General features: G+C 39.6%; 1 non-coding gene across 1 annotated transcript; it reads right to left on the bottom strand.

The window, feature by feature from the left end:
- Positions 1-9,974: 9,974 nt before the first annotated feature.
- Positions 9,975-10,078, bottom strand: LOC148567590 (small nucleolar RNA R71). The gene has a single exon (XR_015882855.1). It is a non-coding gene; the product is annotated as a small nucleolar RNA R71 (small nucleolar RNA).
- Positions 10,079-15,167: the final 5,089 nt, after the last annotated feature.

Raw genomic sequence — 15,167 nt, forward strand, 5'->3', positions numbered from 1 at the left:
CAACCTTTATAAGAGGTCGGTCGCTTTGACATCGTCCAACCAGGGCAATTTAGCTCAGTCAAAGTTATGAATAGTTGGTGAGCCAACTTTGGCCACCAATGTTGCTTCCTCCTCTATAGGCAACGTTAATAGCAATGTTAGTGAGCCAACTTTGGCCACTAACGTTGCCTTCTCTGCTTCTTCCTTGCCCTTCCTTTGCTTCTTCTTACCTATCATCAACCAAACAAAATGTATCAAAGTATTTCAATAATCACAAGATAATGCATCATTCATTGCATCAAGTAATTCTTGCATAAATCTCTCGAAAATGCACATAATTAACAATGTTCAATTGAATCAAGACATGTATACATTTCTCATCCAAATTCTTACTTATTGCCTAAGAAAGTGCATGAAACCAAATGAAAACTAATGAAATAGGCTTGTGAAACTAACCTAAGATGCCTAGGCATCACAACACCAAACTTAAATCTTGCTTGTTTGCAAGCACGTAGTAAAACATAAGAAGAATGAATGAAAAACAGAAAGGAGTATAGGTCTTTATTGGAAGACATTTAGTCCTGGTTCTTGGGGTTTCATGCATGATACCTTTGAAGCTCAAGTCTTATTGATTTCCAGGCCACAACATCCTTTTAAGAACTAACTCTGGTGCTTCTATGAAACCTTTTATTCTTTGATCCTTGGTGCTTACTTGTTGCTTTCTTTTTTCTTAGAAACTTATTCTTTATTTTGAAGCTTAGTGTTCTATGTTGAGGCACCTTTTTATGGTAAGCTTTTAGTCAGCACTCGTGACCCAGTTGGCTCAAGGTGTTGAGTGATGAAGCACCCCTCAGACTTACTAACTCAAGCCTCTCCTCAATACATACACACCACAGCCACTTGGTTTGCATTTCAGCCTAAAAAAATTGATGCCCAACACCTCTTTGGATCACTAAATGCTTTGTAGTTAGGTTGCTCTTGATAGTGGACTTTTGGTTGATAATCCCGGTTTAGTTAACCCAAGTTACCAAGTGTTAAAACACTCCTTATAACCTAATCATCCAAGTAGATCCTAGTACAAAAGCACCACAGGCATATATCTTAGGGTTCAAGCTATTGGTGCCTAGCTTATTCATTATTTCTTTCTGTCTATGTTACCAATGTTAGTGTTGCCCGTTAGTGGCCTAACTTTTCCACTAACGTTGGCTTTTCTTTCATTTTTTATTTTTCTTTCTTTCTTCCAAGGATCTTTATTCACAAAGGTTTCATATAAAGCAACTAAATTCAAGCTTAAAGGACATTCTACCCTTCCACTTTATTAGTGAACTTGCTAAGTTTTCAAGCATGCACCACCACTTAACCTTATTCTATCTTCTACCAATGATGGACTTTTAGTCTTTCTTTGTTTCACAATATTTTCTTTTATTCGAGCAAAGGGAACAAGGCATACAAATTAAGCAAGATGAAATAAAATAAAAACTTAGACTAGCAAGCTAAAATGACAATAAAAAGGAAAATCACAAAATGCAAATGATCATCAAAATAGGGCACAATCACACTTCCAACTAAAACACTTCACACTGGAATTAGTTATGTGACAACATAACCTCTTGGTGCCTTTATGCTTAGTCCTTCATCATCATCCTTAGCTTTTGTGTTCTTCTTTATGATGATGCATAGTCCCTCCAAAAAATTGAATGACTTCCTACAAGAGTATTGGAAGTTGCTTGTCTCTCAAGCACTTGAGACATGGTTAGCATGCATGTGTGTTTGTAGGCTTCTGAACTTGTTTTGGTGTGTGAACACCAATCTTTGTTTTTTGCTAACATCTATTATGCAATAAATTGGTTACATGCATGAAACGTTGTGCTTTTATCAAGTAAACTAACTATGAAATAGAAATTAAACAACTGTTAAGTGGTTGGTTTCCATGATTGTCTGGAATTAATGACTAATGATGTTCTTTAGAGGGTTGAAATGTGTTTCTATGAAATCTGTGGTGGAACACTAAACTTAGCATCACATATTCACCCTTTCTGAACTCATTTTTGGTGTGCAACACCAAACTTAACTCCTTGTAATGCAGGGAAACCTACTTAACTTTCTTATTGAAACAACTACAAAAAGAAAGTTACCTTTAGTTGGATTGCCTCCTAACAAGCGCTCTTTTATCGTCACTAGCTTGATGTCCTTCATTCTTGCTCAACTCAGCTCATGAATGCTCTCCTCCTTGTTCCAGGGTCCTCCGAGGTAGTGTTTCACTCTGTGATCATTTACTGTGAATGTATCTTTTGTAGCTTCATTCGAAAGTTCAAGACCTCCATGTGGAGAGACCTTGGTTACCAGATAAGGGCCAGTCCATTTGGACTTGAGTTTACCAGATAACACTTGCTGCCCTGGTTCAAATTCTCTTCTAGAAATTTTTTTGTCATGCCATCTTTTGGCCCTCTCCTTATGTATCTTAGCATTCTCATAAGCTTCCAGTCTAAATTCATCCAATTTATTGAGTTGCAATAATCTTTTCTCTCCTGCTGCTTGAGAATCAAGATTGAGGAGCTTAGTGGCCCAAAAAGCCTTATGCTCGAGCTCCACAGGGAGGTGGCAGCATTTCCTATAGATTAGCTGAAATGGTGATATCCCAATTGGGGTTTTAAATAAGGTTCTATATGCCCACAGGGCATCATCTAACTTTCTTGCCCAATCTTTTCTTGTAACTCCAACAGTCTTCTCTAGGATTCTTTTTAACTCTCTGTTTGCCAATTCAGCCTGGCCATTAATTTGAGGATGATATGGTGTGGCCACATTGTGAGTTACCCCGTATCTGTGGAGTAGCTTATCCATCTGTTTATTACAAAAGTGGCTGCCACCATCACTAATGAGACTTTTAGGCACTCCATATCTAGTGAAAATGTGCTTCTTGAGAAAATGGAGAACAATTTTTGCATCACACGTTGTTGTTACTATGGCTTCCACCCATTTGGAAACATATTTCACTTCTACCATATGTATTTGAATGAATATGATGGAGGGAATGGTCCCATGAAACCTATTCCCTAAAGGTCAAACAATTCCACTTCGTAGATGAAATTCTGGAGTATTTCATTTCTCCTTGACAGACCTCCTATTCTTTGACATTAATTACACTTATTTACAAAGTCCATGGCATCTTTGAATATGGATGGAAAATAGAAGTCACTCTGAAGAACTTTGGCAGCTGTTCTTTCGGCCCGAAAATGTCCTCCATAACCTGAGCTGTGGTAGTGCAACATCTCGTTTTCTGGCACACACTATCTAATCATTCCATCTAAATATCTCTTGAATAGAAAGGGCTCATCCCAAAAGAATTTCTTGGCTTCAGTGAGTAACTTCTTCACTTGCTGCCTGGTATAGTCTCAAGGAATTCTTCTTCCCACTTTGTAGTTTGCAATATCAGCAAACTAAGGTGCTTGTTGAACTTGGAGGAGATGCTCATCTGGGAATCTCTCATTCACTGGTTGTGGTGCTTCTTGGTTTGTCTCTTGTGGTAACCTTGACAAATGATCTGCAACTTGGTTCTCACTTCCTTTCCTATCCCTTACTTCAATGTCAAACTCTTGTAGCAATAGCACCCACCTGATGAGCCTTGGCTTAGCATCCTGTTTAGACATGAGATACTTGAGAGCAGCATGTTCAGTATACACTACAACTTTTGAACCAATCAAGTATTGTCTAAATTTATCAAATGCATATACAATTGCTAAGAGTTCTTTTTCTGTGGTGGTGTAATTTTTCTGTGCCTCATTTAACACTTTGCTAGCATAGTATATAACATGATGCAACCTATCCTTCTTTTGTCCCAATACAGCACCAATTGAAACACCACTTGCATCACACATGAGGTCAAAAGTAAGTCCCCATTCTGGGGGTGTGACGATTAGTGTTGTAGTGAGTTTAGTTTTCAAGGTTTTAAAAGCATGCTTGCAGTTATCATCAAAGACAAAAGGTTTGTCAACCACTAGCAACTTGCTTAGTGGTTTAGCTTCTTTGAGAAATCTTTGATAAATCTCCTGTAAAACCCAGAATGTCCAAGAAAACTTCTCACTACTTTCACATTGACTGGTATAGGAAGATTTTCTATGATCTCTATCTTAGCTTTGTCAACTTCTATTTCCTTGCTTGAAACCTTATGCCCAAGGAAAATACCTTCTGGTACCATGAAATGAAATTTTTTCCAATTCAAAACTAAGTTTGTTTCTTGGCATCTTTTCAAGATAAGGGTTAGATGATGCAAACAAGTGTCACAAGAGTTACCAAAGACAGAAAAATCATCCATAAAAACCTCTAAGAATTTTTCTACCATGTTAGAGAATATGGAAAGCATACACCTTTGAAAGGCTGCTGGAGCATTGCATAGCCCAAAGGGCATCCTCCTGTAGGCAAAGACTCTAAAGGGACAAGTGAAGGAGGTCTTTTCTTGGTCCTTGGGATCCACCGCTATCTAATTGTATCCGGAGTATCCATCCAAGAAGCAATAGTAAGCATGTCCAGCCAATCATTCTAGCATCTAATCAACGAAAGGGAGAGCAAAGTGGTCCTTCCTTGTGGCATCATTCAACCTTCTGTAATCAATGCACATTCTCCACCCAGTCACTGTCCTTGTAGGGATGAGCTCATTCCTCTCATTGAAGATTACAGTAATGCCTCGCTTCTTTGGTACCACCTGGACTGGACTTACCCAAGAGCTGTTAGAAATTGCGTATATGATTCTAGCATTCTACAACTTTATCACCTCCTTTTGAACCACATCTTTCATGGTTGGATTGATGAACGGAAAATTGTTGGTGTAGAATTTCACTAATAAAATCTCGTTGTAAAGTATAGTTTCCAAAACAACAATAATCCTTTCATATAAATATTTGTTTGTCACAAGTAACAAACCCCTAATAATCCTAATAATCGAAGTATTCAAATCTCAGGTCGTCTCTCAAAGGAATTGCAGGGTAGTGTTCTTGTTATTGGTTATAAGTTGTATATTTTGGGGTTTTGGATAAGAAACAATAAAATTAAATGGCAATGAAAATGTAAATAATAAAGCGGTCTTGGCAAGGTTTGGTGGTTAAGGATCTCTATCCTTATCACTAACCACAATATGAGAATTGGCAAGGATCAATCCCATTAAACCATCCTCTAACTAGTAGTAGAGGAAAGTCAAATGAGCTATATCAATCCAAGTCCATAAGTCCTAACTCTCCACTAATTCAACTAGTGAGACCTAGAGTTAATGGCTCCCAATCATCAATTACTTGGACATTAGTAACTCCAGAATTCCTAAGTTACCTCTCCAAGCCAAGAGCATAAAATTCTATTTTAAAATCCAACCAAGCATTTTGTCAAACACTTGGAAGGTACAAAAGGAAGGCATAGTAAATCGACAACAAAAACGAATTCTAACAACAATTAAATGTAAAGAATTAACAATAACAACCAAAGAAAACATAATTGACATGCATTACCTTAAATTTCATTAAGAGAAAACAAAAGAACAAAAGTAGATCAACAACAAAGTATAGAAACAAAATAGAAGAGAATCACAACAAAAGAGTAGAAGAGCAAGATGTAACAACAAGGAATTGAAAGGGAAAAGTGGATGAAAAGTAAAGAGCAAAACCTAGATCTATAAAATCCTAATCTAACCTAATCCTAATGCTAGAGAGAAGAGAGACCTTCTCCCTCTAGAAAACTAAACTAAACTAGATCTCCAATGTGTATTGTGTGTCATGAATGATCCAAGATGCCTTCCCCTTCAACCCTTGGTCCTTTTAGCCTTTTCCCGCCAAGATTTAACTCCAATTTGGGCCACAAGCTCCTCAGAAATCGCCTGGCACGATTTCATTAAAGAAGTCAAGTGTGGGCATCGACGCGTACACGTACAGCACGCGTATGCGTCCCTGGAGTATTGCGCGATCCATGCATAGGCGTCTAGTGTGCGTGCGCGTCCATGGGTGCATCCCAAATCATTGGCTTTTCATGATTTCTCCACTTTGCATTCTTTCTCTTCACTCCTTTGATCCATTCCTAGCCCTTTTCAATCTGAAATCACTAACAAATACATCAAGGCATCTATTGGAATCAAAACAGGGATTAAAACTATCAAATAAAGGGCCTGAAAGCATGTTTTCATATTTAAACACAAATTAGAAGACAATCACAAAACTATGCTAATTCATTGAATAAATGTGAGGAAAGGTTAACAAAATGCTCTAAATTCAACACAAGATAAATCCCAAAAACGGGCTTTATCAACCTCCCCACACTTAAACCTTAGCATGTCATCATGCTAAACCAAGAAGGAAATAAGGGGTATGACATTTATTCAATGCAATTAAACTATATGAAACCTATCTAAATGTAACTATCTACATGAATGCAAATGCTTGTCAAAATAAATTATCTTCCAAGAGAACATATGTAAGCACAAGGGCTCAAGCAATGGGAATCAAATCCAACCCCACAATTGTATTGAATATCATAAAGGTTTACAAACATGCATGAATAAGAATGATTATGGTGAATACATGTAATTGAGCAATCAAATCCTCATCGGATGTGTATCCACTCTATTCACTCAAGTTTTTATGGGTTGATTCACTCAATTCTCCCCTAATCATGCTTTTCAAAATTTGTTCTTCATCTAACAATCAACAATTATTCAATGCATGCAGACAAATATCATGAGGTCTTTCTCAAAGGTTGTAATGGGCTAGGGTCAGGGTAGGATCATATATGGTTAGGTGGACTAGAATTTGGATCTTTGATTAACCTATACTTTCCCACATAACCTATATAATGACCTATACTAATTTAAAGCTAACCTAACTACCCATCCTTAACTTTTTCACATACTCATGCATTTTCTTTTTCATCTCACAACACTTATGCATTGATGCCAGGGCCTCTTGGCCAGTTTCACTGACCTTTTCTTTACTGTTTTTAGGTTAGTTTCATGCATTTCTTTAGGAAATAAGCTAGTTTTGGGTAAATATTCACTTATGCCTTGACTCAAGCATACATTGTGCATTTTACATGATTTTATGAGGATTTTGCATAAGTTTAGTGACAAATATTATGTTGCATTACTCATGACTTGGACTAGAGCTTTGATGCACTTTGTTGCTTGATTTCAGGACCAAAAAGAAGCAAGAAAAGGGGAGGTAACTTGCAAAGATTAATGAAAAAAGTGATTGCCAATAACACTCTCAAAAAAAGCCATCAATGCCCACGTTAGAGAGTCACGTTAACCAAGTTAACGTGAACTCTAACGTGGAGAAAAGAAGTTGAGCCAACGTTAGTGACACTCAACATTGTCACTAACGTTGGCCTATGGTGCAAAGTACCACGTTAACTCCCACGTTAACTTGGTTAACGTGGGAACTAACGTAGAGGATGAAGAGTTGTCGACAACGTTAGTGACACTCAACATTGTCACTAACGTTGAAGCAACCACACAACCCCCAAGAGTCACGTTAACTTCCACGTTAACTTGGTTAACATGGAAGCTAACGATGAGAAATGAAGGATGAGCCAACGTTAGTGACACTCAACATTGTCACTAACGTTGGGATGGCTAAAAGATGGCCACGTTAGAAGCTACGTTAACCTAGTTAACGTGGACTCCAACGTGAGACCTAGGGGCACATTGGAACGTTAGTGACAATGTTGAATATCACTAACGTTCTCGAAGGATGGCAAAGGCCACGTTAAAAGCCACGTTAACCTAGTCAACGTGAGCTTTAACGTGAAGCAAGAAGGGGCACACTGGAACGTTAGTGACAATGTTGAGTGTCACTAACGTTCTCGAAGGTTGACAAGGCAACGTTAAAAGCCACGTTAACCTAGTTAACGTGGGTTTTAACGTAAGGCAAAAGGGGTGCATTGGAACGTTAGTGACAATGTTAAGTGTCACTAACGCTCCCAAACTTGGACTTTCACTAAATGATTAACACTCCTTACGCCCTGAGCTTAAGTCTCTGCCCACTACGCACTTTCTCTCTGCAAGTAAAGCCAAGCCCAAATAAAGAAAGGAACTGCTTCAAACTCAAGATCCAAAGGCCCAAGACTTGAAGAGTGAACTAGAAGCTGAGAAAAGTAGTATATATAGGAGTAGCTTTGAATTGTAAAATAGTTCTAGAGGCTGAAGAACCACTCTCTGTATTTTACTTTCTTTGCAATTTCTTGTTTTATGATGTATTCTCCATCTTTGTTTTCATTTTCAAGAACTATGAACAACTAAACCCCTTTCATTGGGTTAGGGAGCTCTGTTGTAATTTGATGGATCAATACTAATTTTCATTGTTCTTCTTCTATTTTTCCTCTTGATTTTACTTGAAAGCTTTCGATCTTCATCCAATTGAATAGTTATCTTGGAAGAGAAGCTATTCAAACTTGGATCTCTTTTGAACCTTGGAAGAGGAATGAAGAGATCAAGCTAGAAATACTTTCTCATGCTGGACCAAATTGGGTTTGGATGGGTATGTGACTGTAACCCTCTCAATACTTGGTTTGGGAAATGCATGTGGTATAATCAGTGACCATACTTCATCTCTTCTCATGAGCAATTGACCAAGGAATTGGCTATTGATCAAGATTTGAGAGATTGAATTCCAAGGAATTGCAATTCAATCACTTAAGATTGCCAAGGAGATCAATGAGTGCATTGATTGAGGAAGAGATGAAAATGAACTTGATCCGGAGAATTGCAACATCTCCTAAGCCCAATGAACTCCCCATCTCAAATCTTACCCATTCTCTTTAATTTCTGCGAATTACTTCTATGAGCAAATCCCCCATTCCCATTTATAATTCTGCAATTTATTTTCGGTCATTTACTTCCAGTCCTTTAATTCTAGCATTTACTTTTCTGTTATTTACATTCTCGCCATTTTATTTTCTGCAACTCTCAACCCAATTTCTGGATTCGCTCAACTAGAACATTCTTCTAATTAAAGTTGCTTGATCAATCAATCCCTGTGGGATTCGACCTCACTCTATTGTGAGTTTTTACTTGACGACAACTTCGGTACACTTGCCGAAGGAAGATTTGTTGAGAGACAAGTTTTCCCCGCATCAAGTTTATGGCGCTGTTGCCGGGGATTGATTGTGCATCAACAATGATTAGATTGGAAGATCACTAGATTGAGCATTTTATTTTGTGTATTTCATTTTCTGTTTGAGTGATTTACTTTTTGTTTTAGCTAAACTTCTTCTCTTCTCCATCTACTCTTTTGTTTATCTTTGTTATTTTCAATTCTGTTTGCTAACCCACTAACTGTTTGATATATTGCATCACCCACAACTAACATCAATTCTGACACAAATACTGTCTGCACCTATTTTCTCTGCTTGTACTTGTTGGTTGTATGACAGGGAGAAGAAGTGGGGCTTCAACTTCCTTTGATTCTGAACCAGAGAGAACCTTCCTTAGACTAAGGAGGGAGGCAAAAGAAAAACGAGTAGTTGGTGCTGAAGAAGAGGAGGAACAGTTTGAGGAATACTTTGAACCAAACATGGAAGAAAACATGGAAAATCATCATGAAGAAGAGACTCACAACCATGGCAGAGGAGGTGGAGCAAATCATGCTGGGGAGGATAGAAGAGTTTTGGGCTCTTACATTAATCCAAACCCAGGCAATTGTGGAAGTAGCATCCAAAAGCCAACAATCAATGCCAACAACTTTGAACTTAAACCACAGCTCATCACCCTTATTCAGAACAACTGTTCGTTTGGAGGAGGTGTTCAAGAAGATCCCAACCAACATTTGACCACCTTCCTGAGAATATGTGACACAGTGAAATCTAATGGTGTTCATCCTGACACCTATAGATTGCTCTTATTTCCCTTCTCACTCAGAGACAAGGCAGCCAAGTGGCTGGAATCCTTCCCAAGGGAGAGCTTGACAACTTGGGAGGATGTGGTGAAAAAATTCTTAGCAAGATTCTACCCTCCTCAACGAATCAATAGGCTGAGAGCTGAGGTTCAAACCTTCAGGCAACAGGATGGTGAGACTCTGTATGAAGCATGGGAGAGGTTCAAAGACTTAACAAGGAGGTGTCCACCTGACATGCTCAACGAATGGGTCCAGCTGCACATTTTCTATGAAGGGCTCTCTTATGAGTCAAAGAAGGCAGTAGACCATTCATCTGGAGGGTCCTTGAACAAGAAGAAGACCATTGAGGAAGCCATAGATTTCATTGAAACAGTAGCAGAAAACGACTACTTCTATGCTTCCGAAAGAGGGAACACAAGAGGAGTGATGGAGCTAAACAATGTAGACGCTCTGTTGGCCCAAAACAAGCTCATTACTCAGCAGCTGGCTGACCTCACCAAGAAGATGGAGATGAACCAAGTAGCAGCAATCTCCACTTCATCAACAACACAAGAAGGAGTAAACCAAGAAGCAGAAGGGAGTCAGGAGCAAGCCAACTACATTGGGAATTCACCAAGGAAAAACTATGATCCATACTCCAAGACTTACAATCCTGGATGGAGAAATCACCTGAACTTTGGGTGGGGAAGTGAGCAAGATCAAAACCAAGACCAGAGACGTTACAACTCTAACAACAATGCAGCTCACCAACAATTCACCCAGAGGACATCTCAACACCCCCACAACAACACTTCTCCACATACTTATCAAAACCAAAACAGCACATCTGCTCCGAACCATTCATCAATTGATGACAGGCTCTCTAAGATTGAAGCCTTACTTGAAGGAATATGCCAAGAGATTCAAGAAAATAAGGTGTTCAAAGAGGAGGTGCGAGCCAATATTAAGAACCAGGGAGAAACCATTAGGAAGATGGAATTCCAGGTGGGATATTTAGCTGAGAAGATTCCCAAACCTACTGATAGCTTCCCAAGTGACACAGAGAAAAACCCCAAGGGAGAAGCAAAGAAAGTAAGATGGGAAGATTGCAAAATGGTCACTACAAATGATCAAGAAATTGAAGACAAGCAAGGCAAAATGTGCAAACAACCTGAAGATAACTCAACAAAGGACGAGGATAGAGATCACAAAGAACCAGAAATCTCACAACAAGAGCTGCTGAAGCTTTATGCACCATTCCCTCAACTGCTCAATGGTGCTGTGGGAAAGAGGATATACTCAAGGTTCCTAGACTTGTTTGCATCTCTGCACGTGAACATACCATTCATCAAGGCAATTCAACAAATGCTTGCATTCATCAAGTATATGAAGGAACTTCTTCCCAGGAAAAGCTCACTCAAGGGAGGGCAGACTATAGTGATGAACAAGGAATGTAGTGCCCTTATTCAACCTAAGTTGCCTACAAAAAGAAGAGATCCAGGAAGTTTTCATATACCTTGTGCCATAGGAGAAAACATGTTCGACAGAGCACTATGCGATTTAGGGGCCAGCATCAATTTACTGCCCTTATCCCTGGTGAAGAGGCTGCAGATCAATGAGATAATGCCCACAGATGTCATTATCAGACTGGCTGACAAAACTCAAAAGCAAGCATTAGGAGTAGTGGAAAATGTGTTGCTAAAGGTTAGGAAGTACTTTCTCCCAACAGACTTTGTCATTCTGGACATGGAAGAAAGTCACACTCACCCAATCATATTGGGAAGACCATTTCTAGCTACGGCCAGAGCACTTGTCGATGTAGAGAAAGGGGAGCTAATATTGAGAATCCATGATGAACGACTCAGCTTCAATGTTTTCAAACTCTCACAAGAAACAGATCAAGAGGACAAGGAACTAAGCACAAATGATAATGAGACACTGAAGGAGGAAACAAGCACTGAAGCACAGCCAGTTCACCCCCCTTAACTGACAAACAAGGAAAACAGCAATTGCCACAGCTCAAGGAAAAGTTGGAGGATCCCAAACCTCTAGAGGCAGGTGAAGACAGCATCACAACTCCTTGGAGAAAAGAGGTCACCAAGGGAAAGGTAACCTCAAAAGAAACAAAGAAGAAGGTACCAAGGAGATGGAGGAACAAGAAGATCCCTACAGAAGACTTCTCTCCATGGGATAGAGTTGTCTCAGCTTACTTCCCAGATATTCCCCCTAATCTCCCTACTGTGCCATCTCAATTACCCAAGGTCTTCACTATCAACAGAGTTCTTTCCCTGGAACATGTGGAGATCATTGATCCAACCAATGGATACAAGTCCACAGCAAGAGGGGAGGACTTTAAGCACTACCAACCACCGTGATGAAAGAAAAACGTCAAGCTAGTGACGCTAAAGAAGCGCTTCATGGGAGGCAACCCATGTTTTATATGCTTTCAGAAGATTATGAGTAAGTCAATCTTTATGAGCTTCAATCCAAACTTAACAAACAATTGGTGAAAATCTTCTTATGCAGAATATAGTGAGGAACAAGTTTGGTGTTCAAAGCAAACCAAGTTGCATGATAGTCTTGGGATCTTTGAACACAAAACTTTCATCACAGTGCTTCAAACTAAGTTTGGTGTCACCCCATGGTGCCACCAAAATGCATATAAGGAACCGCCAATAGTTTGTTAGTTAGTTGAAATTCATAAACAAACAATCAAATCCTTTCTTTCAATTTATTCTAGCCATAGAGTTTTAATTTTCATATATATTAATTCCCTTATTTCAAATCTTTATAGGAAAGGAAAAGAAGCATAAAAAGGGATTGATTGGACAATTAAATGGGGGAGATTGCGCCACTTAATGAAGAGCACTACACACATGTCTCAAGAAGGAACGCATAGGGAAACGCTGCCATGCAACATTGGAGAAAGAAGGCCCTTGAAGACCGAACCAATCACTCTCATTAAAGTGATGATCTTTGTCTTTGCTTCATACACAACCCCATCCGTTCATCTAGTAAACATTCATGCAATCCACACCCTTCATCCACTCATGATTTTCTTATATAAGTGAACCTTAGTGCATGCTCACTCCTCACATTCAAATTCCCACTCTCCACACTTCTATTGGCACACTAAACCCTTCATCACATATTGCTTTAACCAACCCACTCTTCATCTATCCGAAACCTCAAATCTCCTCAAACAACAACTCAAGTCATGGCATCATCAAGCTCAAAGAGGCAAAAGATGAAGGAACCTATGGTGAGTGCTCCCTTTGATGACAAGAGATTCAAGACTGCCTTTCATGAGCATGAATTCGAGCGGATAAGTGCCAGAAAGATATTGCCAGAGTTAATCTTCCAAATCAATGCCAATGAATCACCACAGATTTGGAGAAAAATCGAACAGAGGGGGTGGCAATTGCTCACCAGTCCAGAGGGGAAGATCAATGAAAACCTCATCAAAGAATTCTATGCAAATGCAGTTAGAGAGGATAAGACCAAAGCCCCAACCTTCAAAAGCTGTGTGAGAGGAAAGGAGGTGGATTTTAGCCGAAGTGCCATAACAAGAGCTCTTCATTTGAAATCACCGCATTTTGATGAGGAGAGTTATCAGGCAAGGATAAGTAGAAGCCCCGATAAGGATGAGCTCTCAGAGGTAGCATCAGATATCTGTGTCATAGCCGCTGACTGGGAGAGGTACTCAGATGGGAGACCAAAATTCATAAAAAGGGGAGACCTTCACCCTGAGGCTAAAGGGTGGTTTGAGCTTGTAAGGAGGTCCATCCTCCCAGCTGCTAATAATTCAGAGGTCAACATCAATCGAGCCACTATGGTACAATGCTTAGTACAAGGTAGGGAAATCAAAGTGCATGAGCTCATTGCCGAAGGGATTCAAGAGTCAGCTGAGAAAGCTGACTCAGGTGCCAGACTTTGGTACCCCAGCACCATTCTCCACTTGTGCAACAAGGCCAAGGTAATATTTGAGGACAGCAGCCCAGACTGGGTGAACCTAGGGAGGCCAGTCAAACTCGAGCGAATGGTCTATACCACACCGGCTCAGCAACTAAGATGGCCACATATAGGAAGGCAAAGGGCCCAGGAAGGAGCTCATCAAGAAGAATACCATCAGGAAGAATATCAACAAGAAGAGCATCATGACCCAGCTAACTTGAATATGACTCACCTTCTAAGAGCCATTGAAGATTTAGGACAGAGACATATGGAAGGACAAGAGCAAATACTGAACCGGCTGAGTCAACAGGAAGCATGGCAAAAACAACAAATGGAGCAGCAGCAGGAACAATACTCCCAGCTCACTCAAGCCATCAACCAAGTTAATGAGAAGCAAGAGATTCAAGAGAAGCACTTGCAAGAGCTCAACCAGCGGCAGATAGCCCAAATGAAAACTTTCAATGAGTTCAGTGTACTCAATGAAGGAAGGCAACTACATAGGGAGGAGTTCTATGTAAACACTCAAGCCGAGTTGAACTACATGACCACTAATATGTATCATTTACACTATGCCATCCCCACATATGATGAGGTCCAAAAAGAATTTGTAGAACAAGAAGAGAGGAAAGTGAAACAGCAAAAGGAGACACTCAAGAAGAAGATGGAAGATAGTGGTTTCTGGAAGAAGCTGCTTGGAAAAGGCAAAGGAAGTGGGAGCACATGCACTCAAGAGAGACACAATGAGGACAAGCAAGGAGGGGAGCACGGGCATCCACATGAATGAAAGGTGGTGGAGTTCCTTTTAGTCCATTGTTTTATATGCTTTTAATAAGGAAGATCTTGTATGAAATAGAACCTGCTTCCATGTCATGTTTAAACTTTTTAAAATTCTGTCTTTTAAGTTTCCTTCTGAATAGGTCCATGATTTCTGGTTTAAATGTCACTGCATCATTACCTTATTTACTTGTAAGCTTGTCCCTTTTTATCAAATGAAGAAGAGAATGATTGTTTTCAAAAGACCAGGGTAGAGTTCATATTGTGGAAGTGCATTCATGAATCTTTGGGGTAGTCATAAGTTAGCTAAGTTGGTTCAACCACAAGGCTAGGAGGACAACTATCTATCTTGAATACTTTGCTTTGGATACACTCATGAGACTAAGTTGATGACAAGATCCTAATAAGAGAAAAGGGAAAGAATAATGGAAGTGAAAAACAAAAGAGAAAGAGTAAGCAATAAGTCTAGGCATCAATGGTTTTAATCTTGAGGCAAGTGTCTGTGGTGCTCCTGTGTGAGGGATCTACTTGGATGAATAAGCTCTTAGGGGTGCTTTATCACTTGGTAACTTGGGTTAACTAACCCGGGATTATCAGCTGAAAATCCACTATCAAGAG

Source organism: Arachis ipaensis, chromosome B4 (assembly GCF_059453495.1).
Source record: "Arachis ipaensis isolate K30076 ecotype BB chromosome B4, ASM5945349v1, whole genome shotgun sequence".
NCBI classification, from domain to species: Eukaryota; Viridiplantae; Streptophyta; class Magnoliopsida; order Fabales; family Fabaceae; genus Arachis; species Arachis ipaensis.